Here is a 15,169-nt window from a genome sequence, read left to right on the forward strand (position 1 = left end):
TCGAGCGATGTTCAAAATCAGATTTCCACTGAGCGTCGCTCAAAACCAAAACTCTGTTGAGCGTTGCTCAAAAGAATGCTGAGCATTGCTCAAAACCAAAGATCCTTGTCGAGCGTTGCTCAAAATCAAAACCCCATCGAGCGATGTTCAAAACAAAAATTCTTGTCGAGCGTCACTCACAAATCAGAATCCAGTAGAGCGTCACTCAAAACCATTACTCCACTTGATCTATTGATCACCATTGTCATCCAATCCTTGAATCGCCTATTGCCATTTGATTCGTTGATCACCGTTGTCATCTGATCCTTAGATAGCCTGTTGGCATTTGATCTGTTGATCACTGTTGTCATCCGATCCTTGGATCGCCCGTTGTCATTTGATCTGTTGATCACCCAATTGTCATCTGATCCTTGGATCGTCCATTAAAATTTGATCTGTTGACCACCCGTTGTTGTTTGATCCTTGGATCGCCCGTTGCCATTTGATCTGCTGATCACCCATTGTCATCCGATCTTTGGATCGCCCGCTGTCATTTGACTTTGTGATCATTCCCTATCATCCAATTTGTTGATCACCCATTGCCGTCAAATCTTCGATCTCCCGTTGACACCCGATCCTATAGATCGACTGATTGAGCATCCGTTGCTACCAAACCATTTGCTGAGATAGGTTCAAAATTCCAAAACAAAATATTTTTTGAATGGTTTGCCGAGATAGGTTGCATCGTTCAAAACAAAAGAATTTTTGGACGGTTTGCCGAGATAGGTTTTAGCGTTCAAAGCAAAAGATTTCATCGGATGGTTTACCGAAATAGGTTTTATCATTCACCGAGTGATTTGCAGAATTAGGTTTTATCATTCAAAACGTCGTCACCTATGAGCAAAGTGGCGATAGCAGTTGCTCGACCTGAGAAAGTTTATCGAAAGGTTTACTAAGGGACCTCCATTACCTTCGAGCAAAGTAATGGAGTAGTTGCTCAACCCAAGGAGGCTTATTGAAAAGTTTGCCGAGGGAACACCGTCGCCTATGAGCAAAGTAACGGTAGTAGTTGCTCAAAAGATTTGTCACATGGTTTATCGAGATGCGGTTTTTATCGTTCAACTCCACCACCATTGAGCAACGTAGTGGCAGTACATGCTCCTGGTGACAAAATCAAGTGGTCTTTTGTCTTTTCCCTTCAGCTGTTGGCATAGGTCTCGGCCAAAGAGGGGCAAACAGTAGATGCTGAATTTTGTCAACCCCCCAGCGATGACGATAATTGGATGTGAAAGACTAGCAAAACCCTCCAAGCCCATTTTTTGGAGTAACCCAGATAACCCCTGTTCCACCTCGAAGGCACCCACAACCCCCTAGTATCTTTGGTGTGGCCCTACGCAAAAACCGTGGCCCCGCATGGTGGCTCGAATAAAAGATTGTGGCCTTGCACAATGGCCCCGCATGGTGGCTCGCATAAAAGATCGTGGCCTTTTAACAAGTTCCAAGTTGAGGAGAGGGGGCACCTCCAAAGCTCCAGTTTCCTTTTTTTTCCTAGTTTTGGGGCCTTTCCCTAGTCTGAGTTTGAGCCTTCGAGTTTCGTCCCTCTGTCCAAAGTCTGGGTCCCCCGGATCCGCCTTCCCTAACCTATTTTTGGCCAAACCCCTGAAGTCTCCCATGGCCTTGTCACCCTGTCTAATGTCCTAATGCCTAGTTTTTGAATCTTTTCGACGCCGTTATTCAGTCCGAGGTCCTAGTGCCTGACACTTGTGAGTCGTTACTCTGCCCGACATCCGGGAGATTACTTTCCAAAGCTTTTCGACGCCGTTGCCCTATCCGAGGTTCTAGTGCCTGACACTTGTGAGCCGTTACTCTGCCCAACATCCGGGTGATTACTTTCGAAAGATTTTTCGACGCTGTTACTCTGTCTGAGGTCCTATTACTCGACATTCGTAAGCCATTACTCTTTTCGATGAAGGGCAAAGCTAGTCTTTTGCCTCCACCTGAACTGGGGGACACGATCCATCCCATATAATTATATTGTTTTCAAGTATATAGGTACACATCTCTTTCATTGCATTTTAATTTTGTAACAATGTAGACTTTTAAAATACTCTTGTGTAGTGTACAGTAGTGAATTTAAATTAGTTTAGCTTTAAGCAGTTTGTGCATCAATTTAGCTATACATGTGGGAATGGACATTTATAAAGGGAGAATATTTGAAAACCAACATCTAGTAGAAAGACCGGTTTTCCCGGGCGAGGTGGGTGCCTAACATCTTCCCACTCTCGTAACCTGACCACTTACCCCGAATCTCTGACCAGACCAAATGAAGTCCTATAGCCCTTCACAGGGCTACACCAATGGGTCCTAGGCCCTAATCCTAGGTGGCGACTCCATTTCACTTGATTGTATGACCCCTATCCCCTGATAAATCATTACCTTCAAGAAGAAGCATTCCTTCTCTCTCCAACCGAAGAGGATAACCCAAAACCCTTGAACCAAGTGTTGAAAAGCGCGGTTCGGGGAGCGGATCCTCACACAAGGCTGGAAGGGCAAGCTCTTGTCCATGGTTGGTCAGGTAGAGCTTGTGAAGTCTATCATCTCAGGGATTCGAATCCATAATTGTTTTACTAGGCTTGAATATTTGATCAAGACTATGGAGAGTAGGATGAGGAACTTCATTTGGACCATTTGGGAAAAATGAGGGCATTTGGTCAATTAAATAAAAAATTTAATGTTTAATGTCTACAGTTAATGGATTGGGTGTTTTTGTTACTTAGTTTGAACCTCAGGAGAGGTACATGAAATTTTCTAATCCTCACGGGTGAAAGTGTAATTAGGTCAAACCCTAGGGGAGGTGCACAAAATTTCCCTTTTTTTAATTTTCTATGTGAGTTACTCTCTCTTGCTGATGGAAATAACGAAGGTGGGGGAGAATAGCTCATTTTTCTGTTGATGTTTCTGGTTGTCCAGTCTGTTATTGTATGTTCTATTTTTTTTTAATAGAATTGATCTTTCTAAGAGAAAAAAACCATGCATTCACACACACACACACATGTGCACATTATGCATTCATATCATGATCAGCATCCCCTGCATGTCATCCATACCAGCATACGAAATGGGATGATGGGGTAGGGCGGCTATGCTAATGGTGGCCTCTCTCTCCTCCTCTACACTTTCTCTTCTTTGTGAGAGTTGGGATTTTGAACCTTAGTGTGTAAGGATTGTTTTTGTTGTTTGATATCTTGCTCAATCATTGATCGAGAGAACCCATTGATTTGCAAAGGGACACGTATTCAAGTACTAAATTTCTTTGGAGCTACTGCGCTTGTGGTATTAAGATGGTAACTCTAAACTCCTTTGTGTTTGCCTTAATGCAAGCAAGGAATGATTAAGGATGTAAACAGATGGAACTCGATTGGATTGTGGCATTATCATATTCATATCCGATTATATTCAGACGGATTTAGATAATATTCTATAAGTTTTTGGACAGATTCAGATAGTTTCAGGATAGTGATTTTTTGAATACGGATTCTCCTAAATGGATATGAACACAGATAGAATATGAATTTTTGACTATTTGTTGACATCTTTACTGTTTTGTTGATGAGGGTTAGGGTTGAGACTTGAGAGTTCAACAACTACCCTTTCTTCTACTATTTTTAGGCTTTGATTTTCGTACATTTTTTTACTTATTATTTTATCTTGTATTTATTTTAATAAATATGTGATTCCATAAATCACAGTGCATAAAATAATATATATAAACCAATAGAAAATCTAGAAAAAGAATCACATTATCTTAACTTATAAATTTATAAAAATAAGAAAAAGAAATCCAATAAGGTAACTTAATTTCTTAGACGGACACTATTAGAGCCAATCCCATAATCGAAGGAGCTGATTTCTCTCAATGGCAGCATGGCATACGCGCTATTACAATCAATCCCCAAATCAAATGAGCTGATTTGCCTCAAGGAATTTTATCCACAACGGATCAGCAAGACTTACCTTCAATTGAGAATGCCACACTTGGAATGAGAATAAGTGATGAGAATCACATTAGCCTTGTTTCCTTAAATGGATGAACCTTCCCTCTCAAACAATGTACAACGTCCACAAATAAGGACTCTATTGAATGGAAGAAATAACTAAGAAAGCTATTTACCGTGGACGTAGGTTTATCTTAAACCAAACCACGTTATACTGTTGTGTCTATTTCTTCTTTTCCATCTCTTCTTCACTTTCTCAACATGGCATCAGAGAACCAGGGGTCCTTGGGATTGACTATGTTAGGGTTTTGGGTTTAAGCATAAGGTTGGTTAAAGCAATACACCCTGCATATCAAGTTTGGAATAATACAGGTTGCTGCCTCCAGCTAGTATTTATAGGAAAGACAAGGGTTTTTAGGTTAGATGGGTTCTATCCAGTGAGGCCCAACACACCCCGATTTCTTATTCAAGACTTATATTAAAACATATATTAGGATTATACAATATACCCAACAATCTCCTCCTATGTTCTACATATAGTCAGCACCAAGAATAGATAAACATTGTTCAAACGAAATATTGAGTCAAATAAACAGAATGTTTAAAACTTTAACGGATCATAAAGTAAACTTCAAGAAATAAAACCTTTGAGTTGTAGATCGAATCTAAACCCAAACAACAAGAAGTTCCACATGCAAGTGAAAAATTAAAAAGAAAAAGATCCTTGCAATCCTTAATAACTTTACTCATTAAGTAAGTCATCATCATCGAGATCTAGATTTAAACGTTCTCCTCCATCTTCGCCATCCTCTGTAATTTATCAAATATGAATTTCATAAGAAAAATGAATTCAATCATTTGCATAAAGATATAAGAGTATCTAGTTCAATAAGAAGAACTTAGTACAATTCATATAATGACTAAAAATGAATCAAAATTCAACAATAAGCATTATCGTCAAGTTTCTATACAAGAACAAGACCCTATATAGTCTCTTTCATAAGGACCATATCATGTTTCTTTTTGAAATATTATAATCGTCATAGCAATCACAGATGTTGTATCATCAAGTTGGAATGACACATCATACTATGAAGGACTGAAAGACAAATACAATATCAACGAAATATATCAAAACAATTTTCATATTTCTTTGTGGAATAACAAAGTAAGGAAACATCATACAAAAATTTGCTACACCATCAGATTTGAAATGGTTTCACAAACTTCCATACTTAGTAACCTTACCAGATTATCTGAAATATGTAAATTATCACAAATGCTTATTATGGCTAGATGAGATTCAAATAATTCAAAGTAACATAAGATTATATTAAGACCTGTCTAAAGGATCTTTAATCCCATTTCCCCCGCAGTTTTGAATGTTTGATCTTTGTTCAGTCCCATTATAAGGACATTTGCCATATTATCCTTCGATCACACATCGATTAAAATGATGATTCCGTGTTCTGTCAGATAATTAAGCATGGCCTGTTTTAGCCTGATATGCCTCCTCTTTCCATTAAAGAGTGAGTTATTAACAATTATTTTCATAGGTTGATTATCATAAAATATAGATAGAGAGTTTAACTTCAAACTTCTCAATAAAATATCCATAATTAGATCTTTGATCCACTCTGCTTCATTTCCTGCAAAAGCTAGAGCAACAAGTTTCGATTCCATAGATGACAGAGCAATACAAGTCTCTCTTGGATTTCCATGCAACAACTGGTCCACCCAGTGTAAATACATATCCACTGGTAGATTTACTGTCTCCCAAATCTGAGCACCACGATGCATCAGAATATCCTTCCAAAATTGGAGGATGTCCAGTATAGTGTAAGGCTTACCTTAGAGTACCCTTAAGGTATCTCATGAGCCTCGTCAGAGCATCCCAATGCTCTTTGTCAGGGTAACTAGTGAATCAACTCAGCATACCTGCCGTAATGGCTATGTTTAGTCTAGTACAACTCATTGCATACATGAGACTACCAATCAGTTTAGAATAATCCAACTAATTCACAGTTTCACCTGTATTAGATTTCAACTATTGGTTATAGTCATAAAGTGTCTCAATCGGTTTGCAATCACTGTATCCCCATTTAGAACGTAGTTTCTCAATGTAATGAATTTGACTAAGAGTGATCCCTTGCCTATCAAAACTTACTTTCATACCAAGAATGATGTCTACTACATCAAGATCCTTTAAGTCGAATTCTTTGGATAAGGTTGCTTTAATGTCACTCACTATAAAATGATTAGAACCAAGAATCAACATGTTGTCCACATACAAGAAAATAATCGTAACCTTATTTGACACAAATCGAAAGTAGAGACATTTATCCAAGTTACTGGTATGAAAACCAAAGCTCTTTACTGTTCTGTCAAACTTTTCATGTCATAATTTTGGTACTTGTTTAAGACCATATAGAGATTTGTTCAATTTACAAACTCTCTTTTCAAAACCTTCCATGATAAGCCCTTCATGTTGGTTCATGTAGATTTCTTCCATTAGGTCTCCATTAAGGAAGGTCATTTTCACATCCATTTGCAACATAGTGATCAATAGATGTCAAAGCAAGAAGAATCCTTATCATAGCCAAGTGACAGACCGGTGAGTAGATATCAAAGTAATCTATCCCACTAACTTGAGTATATCCTTTAGCTACTAAGCGTGATTTATACTAGACTATAGATCGGTCAGGATTAAGTTTCTTCTTCAAAATCCATTTACAACCTATCGTTTTAGTCCCTTTAGGCAAATCAACAAGCTGCCTGATCTTATTATGCATTAAAGAGCTCATTTCTTCATCAATGGCTTCTTTTCATAATAGTGAATCCTTAAATCTCATCGCTTCCTTAAAGTTGGATGGATCAACCTCTAAATGGTAAGTCACAAAGTCCTCACCAAAATTCTTGGGTACTCGATCCCTAGTAGAAACATGTCTAAACTCTGATTCAGATTCCAAAGATAATTCTATAACCATTCCTGTCAGACCTGGTAAGGTTATGCCTTTGTCTTTGAAAAATTTATCCTCAAAAAACACAGCATCCCTAGATTCTATCACCACATGGGTTGAGAGATCCAAAAATCGGTCTGCAGCACTGTCTTTTGCACATCCTAGATACACACAAGTATTATTTTTAGTTCCCACTTTAGGTCTTCTTGGGTCTTGTATACTTACATAAATTATACAACCCCAAGTTTTAAGAGTGTCAAATCTACAGGGATGGTTATGCCAAATTTCATAAGGAGTAGAAGTCAACTTAGAGTGTGGTAACCTATTCAGAATGTGATTGACAGTCAACATTGCTTCTCCCCAATAACAAGCAGGAATGCCAGCTGTCAATAACATGGAGTTTAACATTTCTGTCAACATCCTGTTCTTACATTAAGCTATGCTGTTTGATTGAGGTGAGTAAGGAGCAGTAGTTTCAAGTATTATGCCCTGAGAGGCACAAAATTCCTTGAACTCTGATAATTTATATTCTCCTCATCTATCAGTTCTAAGTCTTTTAATCTTTAAGTTCAACTGATTTTCTACTCGGTTCTTGAAAATTTTAAAATTTTTAAAAGCTTCATCTTTCGATTTTAAGAGATAAATATGACAATACCTAGAAAAATCGTCTATAAAAGTAATTAAATACTTCCGACCACCTCTGGTAGTGAAACTTTTAAAATCACAAAGGTCAAAATGTATCAATTCAAGAAGTTGTGTACTTCTAGAAACCGAACGAAAAGGTTTTCTAATAATTTTAGTTTGACCACACACTTTACATTTGTCAAATTTTATCGAAGTGTCTAATGACAAATTATGAGTTTTAGCTAGTTTGAGCAATTCCCTATAATTCATATGTCCTAATCTGCAATGTAATGTTTTAGAATTAAACAAATTTGAGCCAACTTGATTAATTGCCTCATTTGCTAAACTTAATCTATACATGCCATTGACTAAATAAGCACAACCAAAATAATGAGAGTTAACAGACAAAGTTACTCTACCACCATGAAAAGAAACACACATGCCAGCATCACATAATAGGCTAAGTGAAATTAAATTCTTTCCAAGATCAGAAACTGTTTTAACATCTTTCAAAATTAAAGTTTTACTTGAAGACAAGACCAAATTTGCAGTTCTTTTCTGAGTCACCTCCACTGATGCTTCATTGGCAACTATAACCGTCTCTACAACTTTAGCCTTCTCAATCAGCAAAATCCTATTATTGCACACATGACAAGTTGCTCCAAAATCTAACCACCAATCTGAAGAAGATCTGACCTCACCCTTTCCAACCATGGTAACAAAATTTGAAGGCTCAGTCTTATCCACCATTATGTGGACTTCCTTCTGTGGTGTGACAGAATCCCCCTTTTTAGGATATCTACACTCAGATGTATAGTGACCTTACCACAGTTGTTGTCACACCCCAAACCACCCCCTAGGAGGATTAGGTAGGTGATCTGATTGCACTGTAGCAATCCACCACATCCCATGGATCTAGAAGCAGTTACTCCATTCACAGACACACACATCCACCATAGTACATAATGTAAAACTCAGAGTGCTGCAGAAAACTATATTTACATGAAAACATTTAAAGAGAGTAGTGGAACCAGAAAATAAAATATTTACAGTACTATGTTTGTTCATTCCCTCTCTCACTCCCACAAAATAGTAGTACCTACCTCAACCATATAATACTTTAAACAAAAGAAATATATACAGGCTAGGGTAACCCGAGCCCCAAAAAAGAAAACTGTAAAATAAAATAGGAAAAGCTCCGACAAAAATAAAAGGAGTCCCCAAAGACAAAAAGAGTTAGTAGCAACACCCTTCACGGGTCATCCTCAGTTGTCACAGAAAATACTCACACCAATGGTATGACCTCCGTCTGGGTCCATACCAATACAATCATAACCACCATAGCTCGCCTCCAGGTGATAAGTCTCCCCGCCACAGTAACATCCATCTTTAGGATCATCTAACAGAAAAACATATATAACAGAGTGTGAGCTCCACTGAGCCCGTGAATTAATACATCACCATGCATGCACATGCAATCACAACCATATGAGTCCTACATGAGGTGCAGTTTATTTTATTTATTAGCCACCTAACATCACAACTAAGGCGGGTTAGTGCTACTACAATCCCCAATACATGTATCCCTGGTGCGGACTTTTAACCCCTTCCCACGATACACCCATTGAGTTGTCAGAGAGGACCGATCATGTCACGCCCCTATCCCGATGTAAGATATTTTTCCACATAGGGGTATGACTGAAAAAATCACACATCATCCCAACACCTACCAGGATTACAGATACAGTGTCCTGAACCACAGTCCACCCTGTCATCACATTATGACGACAGAAAGGAACGTACCAAAGGAGTTAATCGTTCCAATCACAGAGTTAGCGGAAGCGAAATTCAATTAAAATATGTGAAATTATAGAGCATCGGTTCTCTAATGATAACACATAGTACAATACTAATGTTCATAACCATTCAATCTCTCCTAATAAGTAAACATATAGTTTATACATGGTTGTGAATGAATACAGAAATTTAATAATAAATAATTACCCCAAGTCACGGCCACTGACTCCACTTGATTTGCATCCAACGATGCTCATCAAAGTAGTGCCTCCTGCATAACAGCTAAAAAAAAAGGTTGTACAACGAGGTTAGCTAAACTAGCTAGTGAGGGAGCAAAGGGGAATGCACATACACCATACAAACAATATCCAGCAGAATGATGCATGTTAATGTTAGATTCATTTTTCACCTAACACACAATTCTATCGGTCAAGTGTATGCTACTGTGATAATTCGGGAGACACTGAGGGTCACTTATCCTATCACCCCAGTGAAACCTCAATTATCACAAGGGACCTATGCCGGTAGAAGCCATCATGACCACCCAGTGGCAGACCCCGATAGCCATCACTACCCCTGTCTTGGCCTCTCCCACCTCCATAGACCACAGGTACTCAGATTATCCAACACATAAACCCCTGTTGGCAAGGGTCGTAGCATAAGGAAACAAGCATCCAAGTCGCAGATATACTATATTCAAGTCCTATCATCCCGAGAGGTATTCTGGGTGCATCAATGTCCCATTCCATCTAGTACCCGGGTACCAGCACGGCATGGCACATACAGATAATGATGACATATAACAGTTTTCATAATTAAATAAATTGGGGTTTCGGTACCGGCACACCCAGTACCGTAGCTCGATACAAGGGTGAGCATTCTATCACATTCATACAGATCACATTTAAGATAGTCAATGCAATTCGCACAATGCTTATAATATACTATAGTATGCTTATTATTTCCAATTATATAATAATCAAACCCAACAAAGTCACCCAGAACCCACTCACTTATCACGGGTGTAGCCTGGCGTGATTGGCATGAATCTCACTGAACATCGGGTGTCATCCGACGTGGTTCACATGAATCTCATCGGTGTACCTACCAAGCTAGACATACAAAAGAGATCGTTAAAATAGGTATAGAAGGGTCCCATGCCAGGCCCCCAAGTTTAAAATCAAGTTTCAACCAAGACAGCACGAGCGGACTCATAGACTGTTTCAACAGGGGTGAATCCGCCCCTGACTCCGTTCAGGCCGAAAGGTAAAGACAGAGTGAGCGGACCCATGAGCAAAACTTCTTACTTGGATCTGGTGGTGCATCCGTTCAACACCTGAGACACAGCTAAAAGGGAGCGGATCAACGGGCGGATGTGCTTTTTGGGTCCACCCCTGCATCCATTCAATTTCTGAGACAGACCCGAGAGCAACAGGCCTCGAGTGGAGGCAAACAGAGTAAATCCGTGCCCTCATCCACTTAGGCCAATTCGCAGGGTTTGCACTAGGTGGACTGACAGACGGTACCACAATTGGTGGATCCGGTTGTTCGTTCGCCAGTAATCCAGTCTGAGATTTCAAAGGGCTTTTGCTCCAGCTTGAGGCTTGGAGCTCCTCAGTACCTCAGGGTCATAGGAGAGGTGTCTAAGCCTTCCTAGGATCATTAGAACCTAGGCTTAGTCTCATGGATCCAAGATCCACAAGGATTGGTCTGAATTTGGTCCAAGGGTTGGGTTTCAAAGTCCAAAGCCAAAGCTTAGCAGCAATGGCTGCAATAGCAGCTCATGGGAGCTAAAACCAGGTCTAGGTCAGCCCCATTAGAGCTCCAACTTGGGACCAAACTCCAGCTTAAGTCCCAAATGGAACTCTAGGTCAGTCCAAGCTTAAGGAATCTACCAAAACAAAAGGGAAAATGGCAGAGAACTAGTTTCAGGTCTTACCTTAGTGATATCCTCCAATAGAGAAGTGGAACCCAAGGCTAGGTGAGCCCCCTTGCTCTCTCCTCCTTCCTTCCCATCTCTTCTCCTTCACCTTCTTCTTCTCCCTTCATCCGAACAGCAAGAGGAGGAGATGTGGGGCAGCCAGCCATTTTGGCATAGATCCCATCTTCTTCCCTTCCCCTCTCTTATGAACCATTTGGGGCAGGGTTAGCTCCTTATGTACCCCAAGTGGGAAGGGCCCATTTGGCCTTACTGATGTGGTTAACTGGCTGTCATATGCGGTGTGCACCAATGATAAGTTAGATGTCATTCCTAAGATGGCTTTTTGTGCATCGATTTATCATATCTGGTGGGAATGGAATCAGCGTCTTTTCAGCAATAAGTCTAGGACTTATGACAGAATTCTTCACGATATCAAGTTTGATGTTGTTACTAAACGTTCCTGCCCCCCCATTGTGGCTGCCCATAATCCAAGAAATCAGTTCTTGGTTGAGAATTGGGGGATTCAAGTGCAGTGGGTTGTTACGGTCCCCAAAACCTGCTCTTGGTTTAGACCCCCCCTTCACATGGCTGCACTTCATTGTGATGGATCTTTGACTGCGGATAGGGCTACTTATGGGGGACTTATTCGTAATAACATGGGAGTCCCCATTTTGGCCTATGTAGGCAAGGGGGTGGAAGCTTCGGTTCTTTGCATGGAGTTATTAGCTATTCATAGAGGGCTGTCCCTATGCTTGGAGAAGGATATTCATAGTGTTTCGATCAGGTCTGATTCGAAGTTGGTAGTGGATATTCTTATGGGTTCGATCACTTGCCCTTGGAGTGTGTATGTTTTAAAATGTCGGATTGGTGCTCTCTTGCACCATTTGCCTCACAAAGAAGTTAGGCATGTTTGCTTCCATTAATTATGGGGATGGGGAAGCTATTATTCATCCTCTGGAGTTTCCAGAAGACCTTATGAGATTGATTCATGATGATGCAAGCAAGAAGACCTATTTTAGACCCCCCTGATTGGGCTGGCTTTTCTTTATCCTTGTATAACCGAGGGGTTTGTCCTCAAGGTGTGGGGGCCTCTCCTTCTCCCTTAGGTCTGTCTAAGGGGTGGGAGTAGGCTGCCTTCTCTTGTACTTTTTTTTCTTGTTTCTATATACTCACAATTTACCTATCAAAAAAAAAAAAAAGAGACTAGGTGGGTCGTTTGGGGTTTTTAGGGAGCATTTCTGTACTTTTATCAGTTTTGGATTTTCTAAAAATTGTTCTTATCACTTATTAGACGTGTGGAAGCGATGTTGAGGGTTGTGACCTTCGAATCGATACCTATTTCGACATATGTTCATTTTCGGTTCAAACCCGACCAGGTGGGTCATTTAGGGTTATTTGGGGCCATTACTGTACTCTTTTACGTTTTGGAATTTCTAAAAAGTGTCCTTATCTCTTATTAGACGTGTGGAAGCAATGTTGAGGGTTGTGACCTTTGAATCGATACCTATTTCGACATATGTTCATTTTCGGTTTAAACCAGACCGGGTGGGTCATTTGGTGTCATTTGGGGACATTTCTGTACTTTTTTGGGTTTGGGATTTTCTAAAAAGTGTCATTATCTCTTATTCAACGTGTGTATGCGATATTGAGGGTCGTGACCTTCGAATCAATACCAATTTCGAGATATGTTCATTTTCGATTTAAACCAGACCGGGTGGGTCGTTTCAGGTTAGTTGGGGGATTTCTGTACTTTTTTGGGTTTGGGATCTTCTAAAAATTGTCCTTACCACTTATTAGATGTGTGGATGCGATGTTGAGGGTTGTGACCTTCGAATCGATACCTATTTCAACATATGTTCAGTTTAGGTCTGAACCAGACCGGGTGGGTCGTTTGGGGTTATTTGGGGACATTTCTATACTTTTTTTGGTTTGCGATTTTTTAAAAAGTGTCCTTATCTCATATTAGACTTGTGGATGTGATGTTGAGAGTCATGACCTTCGAATCGATAACCAATTCGACATATGTTCATTTTTTATTTAAACTAGACCAGGGGGGTCGTTTGGTGCTATTTGGAGGCGTTTCTGTACTTTTTTCGGTTTGGGATTTTCTAAGAAGTGTCCTGATCACTTATCAGACGTGTGGATGCGATGTTCAGGGTCGTGACCTTCGAATCGATACCTATTTCGACTTATGTTCTTTTTCGGTTTAAACCAGACCAGGTGGGTCGTTTGGTGATATTTGGGGGCGTTTCTGTACTTTTTTGGGTTTGGGATTTTCTAAAAAGGGTCCTTATCTCTTATTAGACGTGTGGATGCGATGTTGAGCGTCGTGACCTTCTAATCGATACCTATTTCGACATATGTTCATTTTCGGTTTAAACAAAATCGGGTGGGTCGTTTGAGGTTATTTGGGGGCATTTCTGTATTTATTTGGGTTTGGGATTATCTAAAAAGTGTCCTTGTCTCTTATTAGATGTGTGGATCCGAAGTTGAGGGTCATGACCTTCGAATCGATACCCAATTCAACATATGTTCATTTTCAGTTTCAACCAGACCGGGTAGGTCATTTGGGGTTATTTGGGGGCATTTCTATACTTTTTTGCTTTTGGGATATTCTAAAAAGTGTCCTTATCACTTATTAGACATGTGGACGCAAGGTTGTGGGTCGTGACCTTTCAATTGATTCCCATTTCGACATAAGTTCATTATAGGTTTAAACCAAACCAGGTGGGTGGTTTGGTGTTATTTGGGTGCATTCTGTACTTTTTTGGGTTTGGGTTTTCTTAAAAGTGTCCTTATATCTTATTAGACGTGTGGATGCGATGTTGAGGGTCGTGACCTTCGAATCGATACCTATTTCGACATATGTTCATTTTTTGTTTAAATCAAACCGGGTTGGCCGTTTGGGGTTATTTGGGGGCATTTCTGTACTTTTTTTGGTTTGGGAATTTTAAAAAAGTGTCGTTATCTCTTATTAGACACGTGGATGCGATATTAAGGGTCGTGACCTTCGAATTGATACATATTTCGATATATGTTTTTTTTCGGTTTAAACCTGGCCGGGTGGGTCTTTTGGGGTTATTCGGGGGCATTTCTGTATGTTTTTGGGTTTGGGATTTTCTAAAAAGTGTCCTTATCTCTTATTAGATGAGTGGATGCGATGTTGAGGGTCATGCCCATTGAATCGATACCCATTTCGACATATGTTCATTTTCAGTTTAAAGCAAACGGCGTGGGTCGTTTGGTGTTATTTGGGGGCCTTTCGGTACGTTTTTATGTTTTGGATTTTCTAAAATGTATCCTTATCTCTTATTAGACGTGTGGATGCAATGTTGAGGGTTTTGACCTTCGAATCGATACCTATTTTGACTTATGTTCATTTTCGATCTACAACAGTCCGGGTGGGTCGTTTAGGGTTATTTGGGGGCATTTCTGTACTTTTTTTGGTTTAGGATTTTCCAAAAAGTGTCCTTATCTCTTATTAGACGCGTGGATCCAATGTTGGGGGTTGTGACCTTCGAATCTATACATATTTCGACATATGTTCATTTTCGGTTTAAACCAGACTAGGTGGGTCGTTTTGTTTCATTTGGAGGCATTTCTATACTTTTTTAGTTTTGGGATTTTCCAAAAAGTGTCCTTATCTCTTATTAGACGTGTCGATGCAACGTTGAGGGTCGTGACCTTCAAATCGATACCCAATTCGACATATGTTCATTTTTTATTTAAACCGAACCGGGTGGGTGGTGTGGGGTTGTTTGGGGGCATTTCTGTATTTTTTTGGGTTGGAGATTTTCTAAAAAGTATCCTTGTCTCTTATTAGATGTGTGGATACGATGTTAAGGGTCGTGAGCTTCGAATCGATGCCCATTTTGACATATGTTCATTTTCGA

Source organism: Telopea speciosissima, chromosome 6 (genome assembly GCF_018873765.1).
Source record: "Telopea speciosissima isolate NSW1024214 ecotype Mountain lineage chromosome 6, Tspe_v1, whole genome shotgun sequence".
Classification (NCBI taxonomy): Eukaryota; Viridiplantae; Streptophyta; class Magnoliopsida; order Proteales; family Proteaceae; genus Telopea; species Telopea speciosissima.